Raw genomic sequence first — 13,108 nt, 5'->3', positions numbered from 1 at the left:
ACATTTTCACTTGCCCCACGAGATGCATCCTCCTCCCCTAAGTAATCATCCCCATCATCATCCTCCTCCTCCTCCTCTTCTTCCTCCACCTTGCCGTGTGCATTCCTCAAAACACTGAAGGACTTTACAGAGGTCTTTCAGCTTCGACCACTGCACACCTGTCAACTCCATGTCTGCTCTCAAAGTGCCTGGCCGTGTATCCTCCCACAAATGCATTATGGCCTGCCTCTGCTCGCACAGCCGCACCACCATGTGCAGGGTGGAGTTCCACCTTGTTGCAATGTCGATAATGAGGCGGTGGTTGGGAAGGTGGAGCAATCGCTGCAGCTTCTGCATACGAACGGAGTGTACAGGCGACCGGCGGATGTGCGCGCACAGTCTTCGCACCTTCTGGAGCAGGGCTGTTAACTCCGGATAATTTTTGAGGAAGCACTGCACCACCAGGTTCAAGGTGTGAGCCAAGCAAGGTATATGGCTGAGTTTTGAAAGGGCTATGGCTGCCACAAAATTACGGCCGTTATCACTAACTACCTTGCCTGCCTCAAGATGTACACTGCCCAGCCATGACTCAGTTTGTCGCTTCAAGTACTCGGCCAGCACCTCGGCGGTGTGTCTGTTGCCCAAACACATCATCTGCAACACAGCCTGCTGACGCTTTCCACTAGCTGCTCGATAGGGGGACACATCGTGTGCAACAGTGGCAGCTGCAGATGGAGTGCTCGTACGACTGCGCTCTGTGGATGAGCTTTCGCTTCTGGAGGAGGACGAGGAGGAGGGTCGAACGCCTACAGCCAACTGTTTCCTATACCGTGGGCTAGGCAGCACTGTCCCACCACCGCTGTCCCCTGTGGACCCTGCATCTACCACATTAACCCAGTGCGCAGTGATGGACACGTAACGGCCCTGGCCATGCCGACTGGACCATGCATCAGTTGTGAGGTGCACCTTTCCGCTCACTGACTGCTTGAGTGCATGGACAATGCGGTCTTTCACATGATGGTGGAGGGCTGGGATGGCTTTGCGAGAGAAGAAGTGGCGACTGGGTAGGTCATAGCGTGGTACTGCATAGGCCATGAGTTCGCGGAAAGCTGTGCTTTCCACCAACCGAAAGGGCATCATCTCAAACGAGATTAGTTTGGCAATGTGGGCGTTCAAACCCAGTGTACGCGGATGAGAGACTGAGTACTTTCTTGACCTACTCATAGTGTCTGGGAGGGTGAGCTGGACTTGAGAGCTGCATATGGTGGAAGTAGCGGTGGACAGGGCGGACAGAGAGGGTTGATGATGGTGATGGAGTTGGTGTTCTTTCTGATGGCCTAGAATCAGTCTTTCGTTGATATAACAGTGGGATTCCCTGACTGCTGTGGCCTTGCAACGACACCTCAACATTTGCTGCTGTGCTAACCGGTGGGCTTACAGTGGGGGAAACAATGTAGCGTTGCTGACTACCTTCGTTGTGATCAGTTGCACATGTGGCACTTGAGGTTTGGTGTTGTGTCCACGCTTGCAAGTGCATGCTGGTTAAATGTCTAAGCATGCAACTGGTATTCAAATTTTTCAGATTTTTCCCTCGGCTAAAGGTCTTTGCGCACTTCTTACAGATAACCTTGGCCTGATCATGAGGATTTTGTTCAAAAAAGTGCCACACTGCACTCTTCCTACTTTGGCAGACATTTTGCGGCCTAGCACGCTGTGATCTTTTGACCCTCTGGACAAGCTGTCCAGCAACTCTTTTGATGTTTGGAACCTGTCTTTGGAGTGCTCCGGGCCTGCCAGATAACAGCTGTTGCGATGTCGATGTCTGCTGTGGATGCTCCTCATCTGAGCTATTGGAAGCAGCACCCTCTTCCCCCAATGGATGCCAATCTGGGTCAACAACTGGGTCATCCATCACCTCCTCTTCTATGTCATGTGCACCTTCCTCTGTGTCACCGTGTATGGTGGTATAGTGTGCGGGAAGGGGCACCTGAGTCTCATCAGGGTCAGAATCTGGCTCTGTACACTGCGAGGACAATGTAGTGCTCTGAGTGAATGTACCAGCAGAATCATCCATCAGCGGCTGTGCATCAGTGCACTCCATGTCAGATTCATCTTGGCCTGGGTAATTCACCATTTGACTTGATAATCCAGGCATGGTATGTGAAAACAGCTCCATGGAGTAATCAGTAGTATGGCCTGCGTCATCCTTCAATCTTGGTTGGGGTGAAGGACACAAGGAAAGGTGTGGTTCATGAACATGAGACTCCAATGACGACTCAGTGCTTTTACTTTTTACAACCGAAGAAGAGGAGGCGATAGAGCTGGAGGCTGAGTCAGCAATGTAAGACAAAACTTTTTCCTGATGCTCTGGCTTTAAAAGCGGTTTGCCAACTCCTAGAAAACTAAGCGTTCGAGGCCTTATGTAGCCAGACGATGACGCAGGCTCAACACCTCCTGCATTTGGTCCTATTTTGCTCTTGCCACTACCATCAGATCCACCACCAACACCATCATTACCAGCTGCCAACCCCCGCCCAATTCCATGGCCTCTTCCACCAGCCTTCCTCATTTTTGGTAGAAATGTAGACAAAATCCAACAAACTATATAGTAATGTAAAACAAGGTACAAGGTGTCTATAGGACAGGGGAGATTTTGAATTTCTGCAGACACTTGTGGACACTGGACACTTTTGGATTGTGTGAGGCCCACTGATATCTGAGCGCTATGTCACAGGCTCGATGGCACAGCTGTGACAAAAGTGACGAGAGGATAAGGGAGATTTTGAATTTCTGCACACACTTGTGGACACTGGACACTTTTGGATTGTGTGAGACCCAATGAATTTCTGAGCGCTATGTGACAGGCTCGATGGCACAGCTGTGACCAAAGTGACTAGAGGATAAGGGAGATTTTGAATTTCTGCACACACTTGTGGACACTGGACACTTTTGGATTGTGTGAGGCCCAATGAATATCTGAGCGCTATGTGACAGGCTCGATGGCACAGCTGTGACCAAAGTGACTAGAGGATAAGGGAGATTTTGAATTTCTGCACACACTTGTGGACACTGGACACTTTTGGATTGTGTGAGGCCCAATGAATATCTGAGCGCTATGTGACAGGCTCGATGGCACAGCTGTGACCAAAGTGACTAGAGGATAAGGGAGATTTTGAATTTCTGCACACACTTGTGGACACTGGACACTTTTGGATTGTGTGAGGCCCAATGAATATCTGAGCGCTATGTGACAGGCTCGATGGCACAGCTGTGACCAAAGTGACTAGAGGATAAGGGAGATTTTGAATTTCTGCACACACTTGTGGACACTGGACACTTTTGGATTGTGTGAGGCCCAATGAATATCTGAGCGCTATGTGACAGGCTCGATGGCACAGCTGTGACCAAAGTGACTAGAGGATAAGGGAGATTTTGAATTTCTGCACACTCTTGTGGACACTGGACACTTTTGGATTGTGTGAGGCCCAATGAATATCTGAGCGCTATGTGACAGGCTCGATGGCACAGCTGTGACCAAAGTGACTAGAGGATAAGGGAGATTTTGAATTTCTGCACACACTTGTGGACACTGGACACTTTTGGATTGTGTGAGGGCCACTGATATCTGAGCGCTATGTCACAGGCTCGATGGCACAGCTGTGACAAAAGTGACTAGAGGATAAGGGAGATTGGATTGCTTTTAAAAAAGCAGTTTGCAGAGCAGTGGGTAAACAGCAATGCCAGCCTGTCAGGAAGCCTTAAAAGGCAGCCCAACAACCAACACCACTGATACGCCACAATATAGCCTCCCCTTGCACTGCACACACAGTGACTGGTGTGTTGTGCAGGCCAAATCGCTAGCAGCAGAAGCAGTTTTTTTTTCTTCTCAGCAGGACAAAAAAAAAAATTGGGATTGCTTTTAAAAAAGCAGTTTGCGGAGCAGTGGGTAAACAGCAATGCAGGAATGTCAGGAAGCCTTAGAAGGCAGCCCAACAACCAACACCACTGATACACCACTATATAGCCTCCCCTTGCACTGCACACACAGTGACTGGTGTGTTGTGCAGGCCAAATCGCTAGCAGCAGAAGCAGTTTTTTTGTCTTCTTCCCTGCCTAACGCTCTCCCTACAGAATCAGCAGCAACCTCTCCCTATACTGAGATCGGCAGAAGTAAGATGGCGGTCGGCGTGCATGCCCTTTTATACCCCCTGTGACGCCCACCAAAGCAAGCCAATCACTTGCATGCCCTTCTGAAAGATGGTGGTGACCCCTGCCTATGTCATCACATTGCCCACAGTGTCCATGGATCCTGATTGGCTGAAAAAGAGCGCTAAACAAACTTTTGAAACGCGATTTTGGCGCGTAAGTCGCCGACTTCGTGGCCGACCTCATCCTAGGGTCTGGTTTCGTTTCATGAAACCCGACTTTGCCAAAAGTCGGCGACTTTTGAAATTTTTCGACCCGTTTCGCTCAACTCTACTCAAAACCACAATCAAGAAGTTCATTAACCCTTCAGGTGCTTCATAGGAATTTTTTGAATGTTTAAAAAAAAATGAACATTTAACTTTTTTCACAAAAAAATTACTTCAGGTCCAATTTTTTTTATTTTACCAAGGGTAACAGGAGAAATTGGACTGCAAAAGTTATTGTGCAATTTGTCCTGAATACTCTGATACCTGATATGTGGGGGGAACCACTGTTTTGGCACATGGCAGAGCTCGAAAGGGAAGGAGTGCCGTTTGACTTTTTCAATGCAAAATTGGCTGGAATTGTGATCGGACGCCATGTCACGTTTGGAGAGCCCCTGATGTGCCTAAACTGTGGAAACCCCCCACAAGTGACCCCATTTTGGAAACTAGACCCCCAAGGAACTTATCTAGATGTGTGGTGAGAACTTTGAACCCCCAAGTGCTTCACAGAAGTTTATTACGCCCGGGCGTGAAAATAAAAAAAAATCATATTTTTTCCACAAACATGATCTTTTAGTCCCCAATATTTATATTTTCCCAAGGGTAACAGGAGAAATTAGACCCCAAAAGTTGTTGTCCAATTTGTCCTGAGTACGCTGATACCCCATTTATGGGAGAAAACTACAGTATGGGCACACGTAGGGGCTCGGAAGGGAAGTAATGAAGTTTTGGAATGCAGACTTAGATGGAATAGTCTTTGGGTGTTGTTGATTCACACTCGATGCGTGTGTCATCTTAATTGTCTGCTGCCAAATTAAAATGTGTTTTACAGCCGGGAAATCAGACACAAATGCAAGCAATTGTCTCAAAATGATTTCTGTTTATTAGATGGAAAATGCAGATTATTTATGGAGAAATCAAGGTACACCTTATCTAACACTTATAGCTAATGGTGTTTGATCTGTTGGGAAATGACAGGTGTGGGGACTGGTACTGTCCAGAACAAGCTCAGTTTCCATTCTTAGATTTCCATTCATGTCATGTCAGAGACTGCTGAAGGTTATGGACAGAATTAAATTAAAGAACACGAAATCATTTAATACAGATTGAGTAAAAGCAATCATATAAGTTTGATTTTGGTATATATTCATATGCCATATATTCTCCCCTTAACAGTCCCTTCTTGGAGATATGCCAAATCAAAACCCTAATCTCGTCGAGCCTATCGATCTGTCCTCCCGGCCTACCTATCTCAAAATGCTGGTCCCTAACTAACTAATCTTCACCGTATACACGAGACGGACCATCTCTAGTAGATGGACCCCCTGCTAACGGACTTTGCACAGGAGGAAGTCAGATCCTGGTCCCTCCCTCGTTGGTTTTGCTTCAGGCAGACATATTCCGGGGGATGCGGATATGGCATTTCTCTTATGATTTCATAGCAGCATCTTTTAGCTTTGGGATCTTCGAAGTCGGCATGCATGGTCATCACTGTGGTCTCGATGGTCGTCGTCATTTCCTTAAGGCAGGGAGCTATGCAGCATAGAATTAAGGCCTGTTTCACACATCAGTTTTTCCAGATCAGTCAAAATCCGCCAAAAAGTGAAAATGGCGGATCCGCTAAAAATGTGCAAAAACAGATGCAAGCGGATGGTACGGATCCGGTTTTTGACGGATCCGCTAAACGAATTTTTATACAGATCCGTCAAAAACAGGATCCGTTTCATCTGCTGGCATCCGTTTTTGCTATCTGTTGGGTCCGTTTTCTGATGGATCCGTTTTTACACACCCTCCAAATGGGATGCTCCCAAATATGATTGGCTCTTGGAAAATGCTCCCAAATGTGATTGGATCCAGGAAACTAGGGGAATCTATATCTATGGTGATGTAAAACAATATCTTTGAAAGGTTGTAGAGTGAGTGGCAGAGATGGAAGGAGTCATAGCAAGTATTAACAGCTTTTGTGTGGAATTTGATTTTCACTGCAATTGTTTGGCAATTATTGCTCTCCAGAGTGAGAAACGAAGACTACGAATGCTGCGTTGGAGAAGGAAGAGATGACGGCAGTGGATTAATCCGATAAATGCACAGAGGTTTACCCTTGGCGTGTTTTCTACACTGTATCTGGAATTGAGGGATAATCCGGACAAGTTCTTCAATTATGTGCACATGAGACATGACCTGTTTGAGATTTTGGTGGAGCGTGTTGGAGCGCAAATCCAGAGAAGGGACACCTACATGCGCTTTTCTATTTACACCGGTGGAGCATTTGATGGTGACCCTTCGGTAACTTATCTATTTTTTAAAAGTGTTCAGATTCTGCAGACTTTTACTGTTATGTTATGGCTTGTAGTTTGTATTAATTTTACTTTTTTCCCTTTTTTTACCAGATTCCTGGCAACTGGAGAATCCATCACCTCCCTCCATTACCAGTTCCGGCTTGGGATTTCAACAATATCTGGAATTGTCCAACAGACCTGCTGGGCATTGTGGGATTGTCTACACGAGGAGTACATCCCACAGCCAAACACAGGAGAGGTGGCTGGAGATTGCGGACAACTTTCAAGACATCTGCCAGTTTTCAAATTGTGTTGGTGCAGTGGATGGGAAGCATATAAGGATTGTGAAACCCATTGGATCTGGATCAGAATTTTTCAACTACAAGAAATTCTTCTCCATTGTACTGATGGCCATTGCAGACTCAAAATGCAAATTTATTGCCTTGGACATTGGTGCGTATGGTCGATCAAATGATTCTCAGGTATTCAAGATGTCCGCAATGGGCCATCGTTTGTATGGAGACAATTTTGATTTCCCACCTCCAAGATCACTCCCTGGAACAACAGGCCCACCAATGCCATTTGTGTGTTGGTGACGACGCATTTCAACTGTCCAAACATCTTCTCAAGCCATATGGTAGTCATGGATTGACACACAGCAAAAAAAATGTAACTATCGATTGACAAGAGCGCGAAGAGTGGTGGAGTGCGCTTTTGGGATTTTAACTGCAAAATGGAGAGTGCTGTTAACGGCCATAAAAATGAAAACTGAGACTGTGGATGAGGTGGTGAAGGCATGTGTCATCCTGCACAATTTGAAACTGCAAGGAAAAAAGCGCAATAGGGTCTTATCTGAGAAAACCAAGATTTCGAACAATAAAATATATTCACCGTATATAGGAGAGTAACAGGCATAAAGAAACACGGTCAGCTTGCTGCACATCCAAATGACCACGCTGTGGCCATAAATCTTCAGATTCACTAGTAGGATTTTTTATGGATTAAAACGTGCGCTGCCAGACCATCACTCCTCACAAGTTGTGTGCTTAATATATTTATTTCCCAACGCGTTTCGAGGTCATAAAAACCTCTTCCTCAGGGGATGACATGTACAGGCAGGTAAAGACATTGCCGGTTTTATGCATACACAATTCAAATATTGGCGCCAAGAGTCACATGTTGGGAGGGGGATAAAGGTCAGAGGTCATCAGTATCAAAAAATGTTAAAAGCTTGGTACATCCGACAAAATTAATTCATTTGGTGTATTTCCAGATAATTAATTGAAAAGAAAAGGAAGAAGAAAAAAAGGAAAAAATAAAAAGAAATGAAGAAAGCGCTAAACGAACCGCAGAGAAGGAACAAAAAGGAGTGATAGCCGCTGTATAATCCGCTACTCCAAATGAGCAGAGGATATGTTGCCGAGAGAAAAAGAGAAAAAAGGAATAAAGAAAGTCTTTATGTGGAAATATATGATATTAATAAGAATAAAAAATAAAAAATGATGTAAATAATATTAAAAATGGATATGTTAAAATCTTTATTAGTATAATAAGAGTATATAAAATATAGAGTAAAAATTGGATAATAAAAAATATATATGAATAAAAAATAATATATATATACATATATGAATAAAAACATGTCTGACCCAATACAAAAATAAGAAGTTGATAAAAAACGGAGTTTTTTAATATTAAAAGAAAGAGATGGTGTATGCATGTCTGATAAACCTATTAGAATCGCTGGAGAAAGGACGTTTCTATAGACAGTCCCGAGGTCAGAGGCACACAGAAGAGGGAGCCGATTCAAAGAGAGAAATATGCCCAGAGGATCGGAAGGAGAAAGATCACGTCCAGAGGGAGAAGGGAGAAAAGAAGGAGCAGGAGAGTCCCACACCTTGGAAGCATGAAACAAGGGCAATAAAATAATACATGCAGTAACTTATACACAATAAAACTACAGATGATAAGACCTGAAATAGTTATAGACGCATGACAAGTTCAGAGGACGGTAACCGGAGTTGAACATAAAAACGCAATCATAAAGATATATTGCACATAAAAATAAATAAGAATAAAACTTTATTAGACTGAATATCAGCTTAAAAAAATTATTCAGACCAGGAGAGGAAGTGTCAATATATCTTTACAGGAAAATTTCAGTGATTTCGTTAAGACCATTAGGTCTTAAAGTATTCAGCCTATAAATCCAAAAAACTTCCTTTCTATTAAGTGACCCCATTCTGTCAGTGATATTATTCGGAATATGTTCAATGGGGCTGATTTTCAAACCATTTGGATTTTTATTATGCTCAACTGTACAGTGTCTAGAAAGACCATGCTTCAAAAACCCTTTTTTAATATTGTGTCTGTGAGAGTTAATTCTCAAATGCAGTGGTTGGGTTGTCCTACCCACATACTGCTTACCGCATTCGCACTCAATCAAATAAATCACAAAGTCAGTGGTGCAGGAAAGAAACTCCTTAACAGGGAAAACTTCGTTTGTACTAGTTGATTTAAAGTTCTTATCTTTATGTGCGATACAAGTACAACATAGACAGTTCCTCTTGCCGCATTTAAAAATACCCTTAAGGGGGGCTTTATAGGCAGATAAAAATTCACTACTACTTTTAACATTTTTTAACCGGCTAGGAGCCACTGTGCTCTTAATGGTGGGGGCTCTTCTAAACGTTACACCAGGGTTACTTGGGAGGAATTTCTGCAATACGGGGTCATTCAATAGAATATGCCAGTTACTCCTCAGAATTTTCCTAATTTCTATGTGTTCGGAGCAAATTTGCGTAATAAAGTTAGTCATAAATTTATTGCTTTTGGATTTAACCATTTTAATGCCATTAATAAGACTATCTTGAGATAAATTGATGCATTTATTGAAGGCATTTATAAGTAAATTATCAGGGTAATTTTTATCGGTAAACCTATTTTTTAATAATTCTGCCTGGTCCTTAAAAACTTTCATGTCTGTACAATTTTTCCTTATTCTTCTATATTGGTTTGCAGGAATGTTCCTCAGCCATTTCCCAAAGTGACCACTACTAAAAGGGATATAACTATTCGTATCCACATTTTTAAAAAAAGTTTTTGTTAGAATTCTATTGTTCTCAATATAAATAGTTAGATCTAAAAAATTAATATTTTCCTTATCACAGATTGCTGAGAAGCTTAAACCCCAAATATTGTTATTAATGTCCCGAATAAAATCACCAATATTATTTCCCGAGTTGTCCCATATAAAGAACAAATCATCTATATATCTTTTATAAAAAATACAGTTACTGCACCATCTGGATTTAAAAATATAAAACTCTTCAAATACCCCCATAAAAATATTAGCGTAAGTTGGTGCTACTTTTGAGCCCATCGCGGTCCCGAGTTGCTGGTGATATAAAATTCCATTAAAAGTGAAGTAATTATTATTCAATATAAAATCCATACCCTTTAATAAAAAGTTTTTTTGTCCTTTACTCAGTCTTACATCTTTCAATAGGACCTTATTGAAACAAGCTAAACCCAAATTGTGTGGGATATTCGAATACAATGAAGATACATCCATGGTTACCAGTATATAATGTGGATTCCATTCAATATGTTGTAAGAATTGGATTAATTGAGTAGAGTCTTTAATGAAACTTTTTAGTATGAGAACATGAGAAACCATTATTCTGTCGATGTAATGAGATAAATTACTAGTTAATGAGTTGATGCCGGAGATAATGGGTCTCCCTGGAGGATTGACCAGGCTTTTATGAATTTTTGGCAAGTGATAAAAGAAGGGGGTCCTTGGGTCCGTTACATGAAGAAACTTCAATTCATTTTTATCAAATATATTATTATTTTTTCCTTCCAAGATTAAATTGTCATAAGCAACTCTGGACCTGATTAAGGTGTCAAAAGGGACTTTAATATAGTATTTATCATCTGATAATATATTGAGGGCTTCGTTACAATATTCATCTCTATTCTGGATTACGATCCCTCCACCCTTGTCAGCAGATCGAATTACTATTTCGGTATTGGATTTCAATGTTTTCAGAGCGATTTTTTCGTTTTTAGTTAGATTACATTTATAACCATAGGTAACTTTAGTAGAAAACATCTCTTTGAATTTCTTTTGTACAACATCGCTGAAAACTTTTAGATGGTGGCCTCTATCTTCTAATGGATAGAATTTGGATTTAATTGGGACATTTAAATGAAAAGATTCACAATTTACTTCACTATTAATTTGTATGTCTTCATTTGTACCATTACACGCAGTTTTATTCATTTCTTTAATTGCAAAATGTCTTTTTAATGTAAGTTTTCTAATGAACAACTGAAGGTCTAAAAAAAGATCAAAATCGTTTGTTTTGTAAGTGGGACAGAAATTCAACCCTTTAGAGAGGACTCTAATTTCATCGGTAGTGAGAATGTGAGAGGATAAATTAAAAATATTACTACCCACAGAAGAAGATTTATTTTTATCCTTTATTTTCCATTTATTTTGCCTTTCTTTTTTTCGGCCCCCTCTGCATCCTCTGTAGAGCCCTTTCTTTTTCCAGTTCTTGGTGAAAAAAAGTTTTTTACCTGTGAGCTTTTTATTGTCTGCGGTAAAAAAGGAACCGTAGCGGTGTTGTTAGTGTTTGAATTATCAATTAGGACCGTGTTCCCATTAGGTGTATTGGAAAAATTACCATTAGGGACAGAATTGTCTTTGGATATATTTAGATCAATATCCTCATATATAGAAAGGTCCAATAGTGAATTAGGGATAGACTCAGGGAATTCAATAAGTGCAGGTGAAGAGAAATCCACAGGAGTGGGTGTGATAATTTTATCATGAATAATAGTAGGATTAATAGTGTCAATTAAATTCTTCTTAGTGTCATTATCATTAAAGTGTTTTATTTGTTTTTTGATACTTTCTAAGTGTTTGATGGCTTCAATAAGTGGTGCAGTGGTTGCAGTGCTTTTTATAACAGGGGGTTTAGAGAAAATATTTTCCTTATTTCCAGTGAGGGGACCTTTGGGGAGAAAACCTGAAGGTATAGAGGATTGTCCTAAACTGGTTCTATCTTTTATTTATCTTGTTCTGTCTCATTGGTTATTTCATTCAAACACTCGGTATCCTTGTTATCTGTACTACATTTCTTCTCAACGGTTTTAATCTTATTTCTATAGTCCTCTCTATCTCTCTGTAATTTTTTTGATTTTTTTAGTATGGTTTCATGCTCCACTTGCATGACATGTGTTATGACGTTAGAGTTAATCTTCTTGTATTCTGGATGTTTATGGAAGGGGATAAGATCTTTTGATAAATTCATAACCTTGAGAGCTGCCAATTCAGCCAATTTGGATCTTTTTTTATATAATAATAAAATCATTTTGTGCATACAATTGTTGAGGTTATTGTCCCAGTCTTGCGTAAAGCTCAAATCATTCATAAAAGGTGAGTCGAACACTAACCTCAGTCCACGAGGGCATATGTTCTCTTCTAAATAGATCGATAAAAAACGAGCATCCAAACTATAATGGAGTTCCTCCTTGATAGCTTCTTTAAAGTTATAAAAAATCTTCCGGAGTGTCTTTGTTTCATCTTCGCTGAAAGGGTTAACGGTTTCCTCCTCCCTAGTAGAAAAGCCGATATTTCCAATTGTCTGTAGTATTAATCTTTCTCTGGACGAGAGTCTATTCTGAAAATATTCCATCCTTGAACAGAGTAACGGACCCTCTGCTGCTCCAAATCCAAAGCACTAACAGTGTTTTCCACGCACCGTCAGAGGTTTAGAATAATTGAAACTGCAAGGAAAAAAGCGCAATAGGGTCTTATCTGAGAAAACCAAGATTTCGAACAATAAAATATACTCACCGTATATAGGAGAGTAACAGGCATAAAGAAACACGGTCAGCTTGCTGCACATCCAAATGACCACGCTGTGGCCATAAATCTTCAGATTCACTAGTAGGATTTTTTATGGATTAAAACGTGCGCTGCCAGACCATCACTCCTCACAAGTTGTGTGCTTAATATATTTATTTCCCAACGCGTTTCGAGGTCATAAAAACCTCTTCCTCAGGGGATGACATGTACAGGCAGGTAAAGACATTGCCGGTTTTATGCATACACAATTCAAATATTGGCGCCAAGAGTCACATGTTGGGAGGGGGATAAAGGTCAGAGGTCATCAGTATCAAAAAATGTTAAAAGATTGGTACTTCCGACAAAATTAATTCATTTGGTGTATTTCCAGATAATTAATTGAAAAGAAAAGGAAGAAGAAAAAAAGGAAAAAGTAAAAATAAATGAAGAAAGCGCTAAACGAACCCGCAGAGAAGGAACAAAAAGGAGTGATAGCCGCTGTATAATCCGCTACTCCAAATGAGCAGAGGATATGTTGCCGAGAGAAAAAGAGAAAAAAGGAATAAAGAAAGTCTTTATGT

At 41.3% G+C, this 13,108-nt stretch overlaps 1 protein-coding gene across 9 annotated transcripts in view; it reads left to right on the top strand.

Annotated features, from left to right (window-relative positions):
- ARID1B (AT-rich interaction domain 1B) overlaps window positions 1-13,108 on the top strand; it is a 2,758,190-nt gene that overhangs the window by 1,892,345 nt on the left and 852,737 nt on the right. The gene's annotated exons all lie outside the window — the stretch shown is intronic.

Source organism: Dendrobates tinctorius, unplaced genomic scaffold, assembly GCF_039654945.1.
Source record: "Dendrobates tinctorius isolate UK_male_01 unplaced genomic scaffold, ASM3965494v1 ptg000087l, whole genome shotgun sequence".
Lineage (NCBI taxonomy): Eukaryota > Metazoa > Chordata > Amphibia > Anura > Dendrobatidae > Dendrobates > Dendrobates tinctorius.
This window is presented reverse-complemented; position numbering and strand designations above follow the sequence as displayed.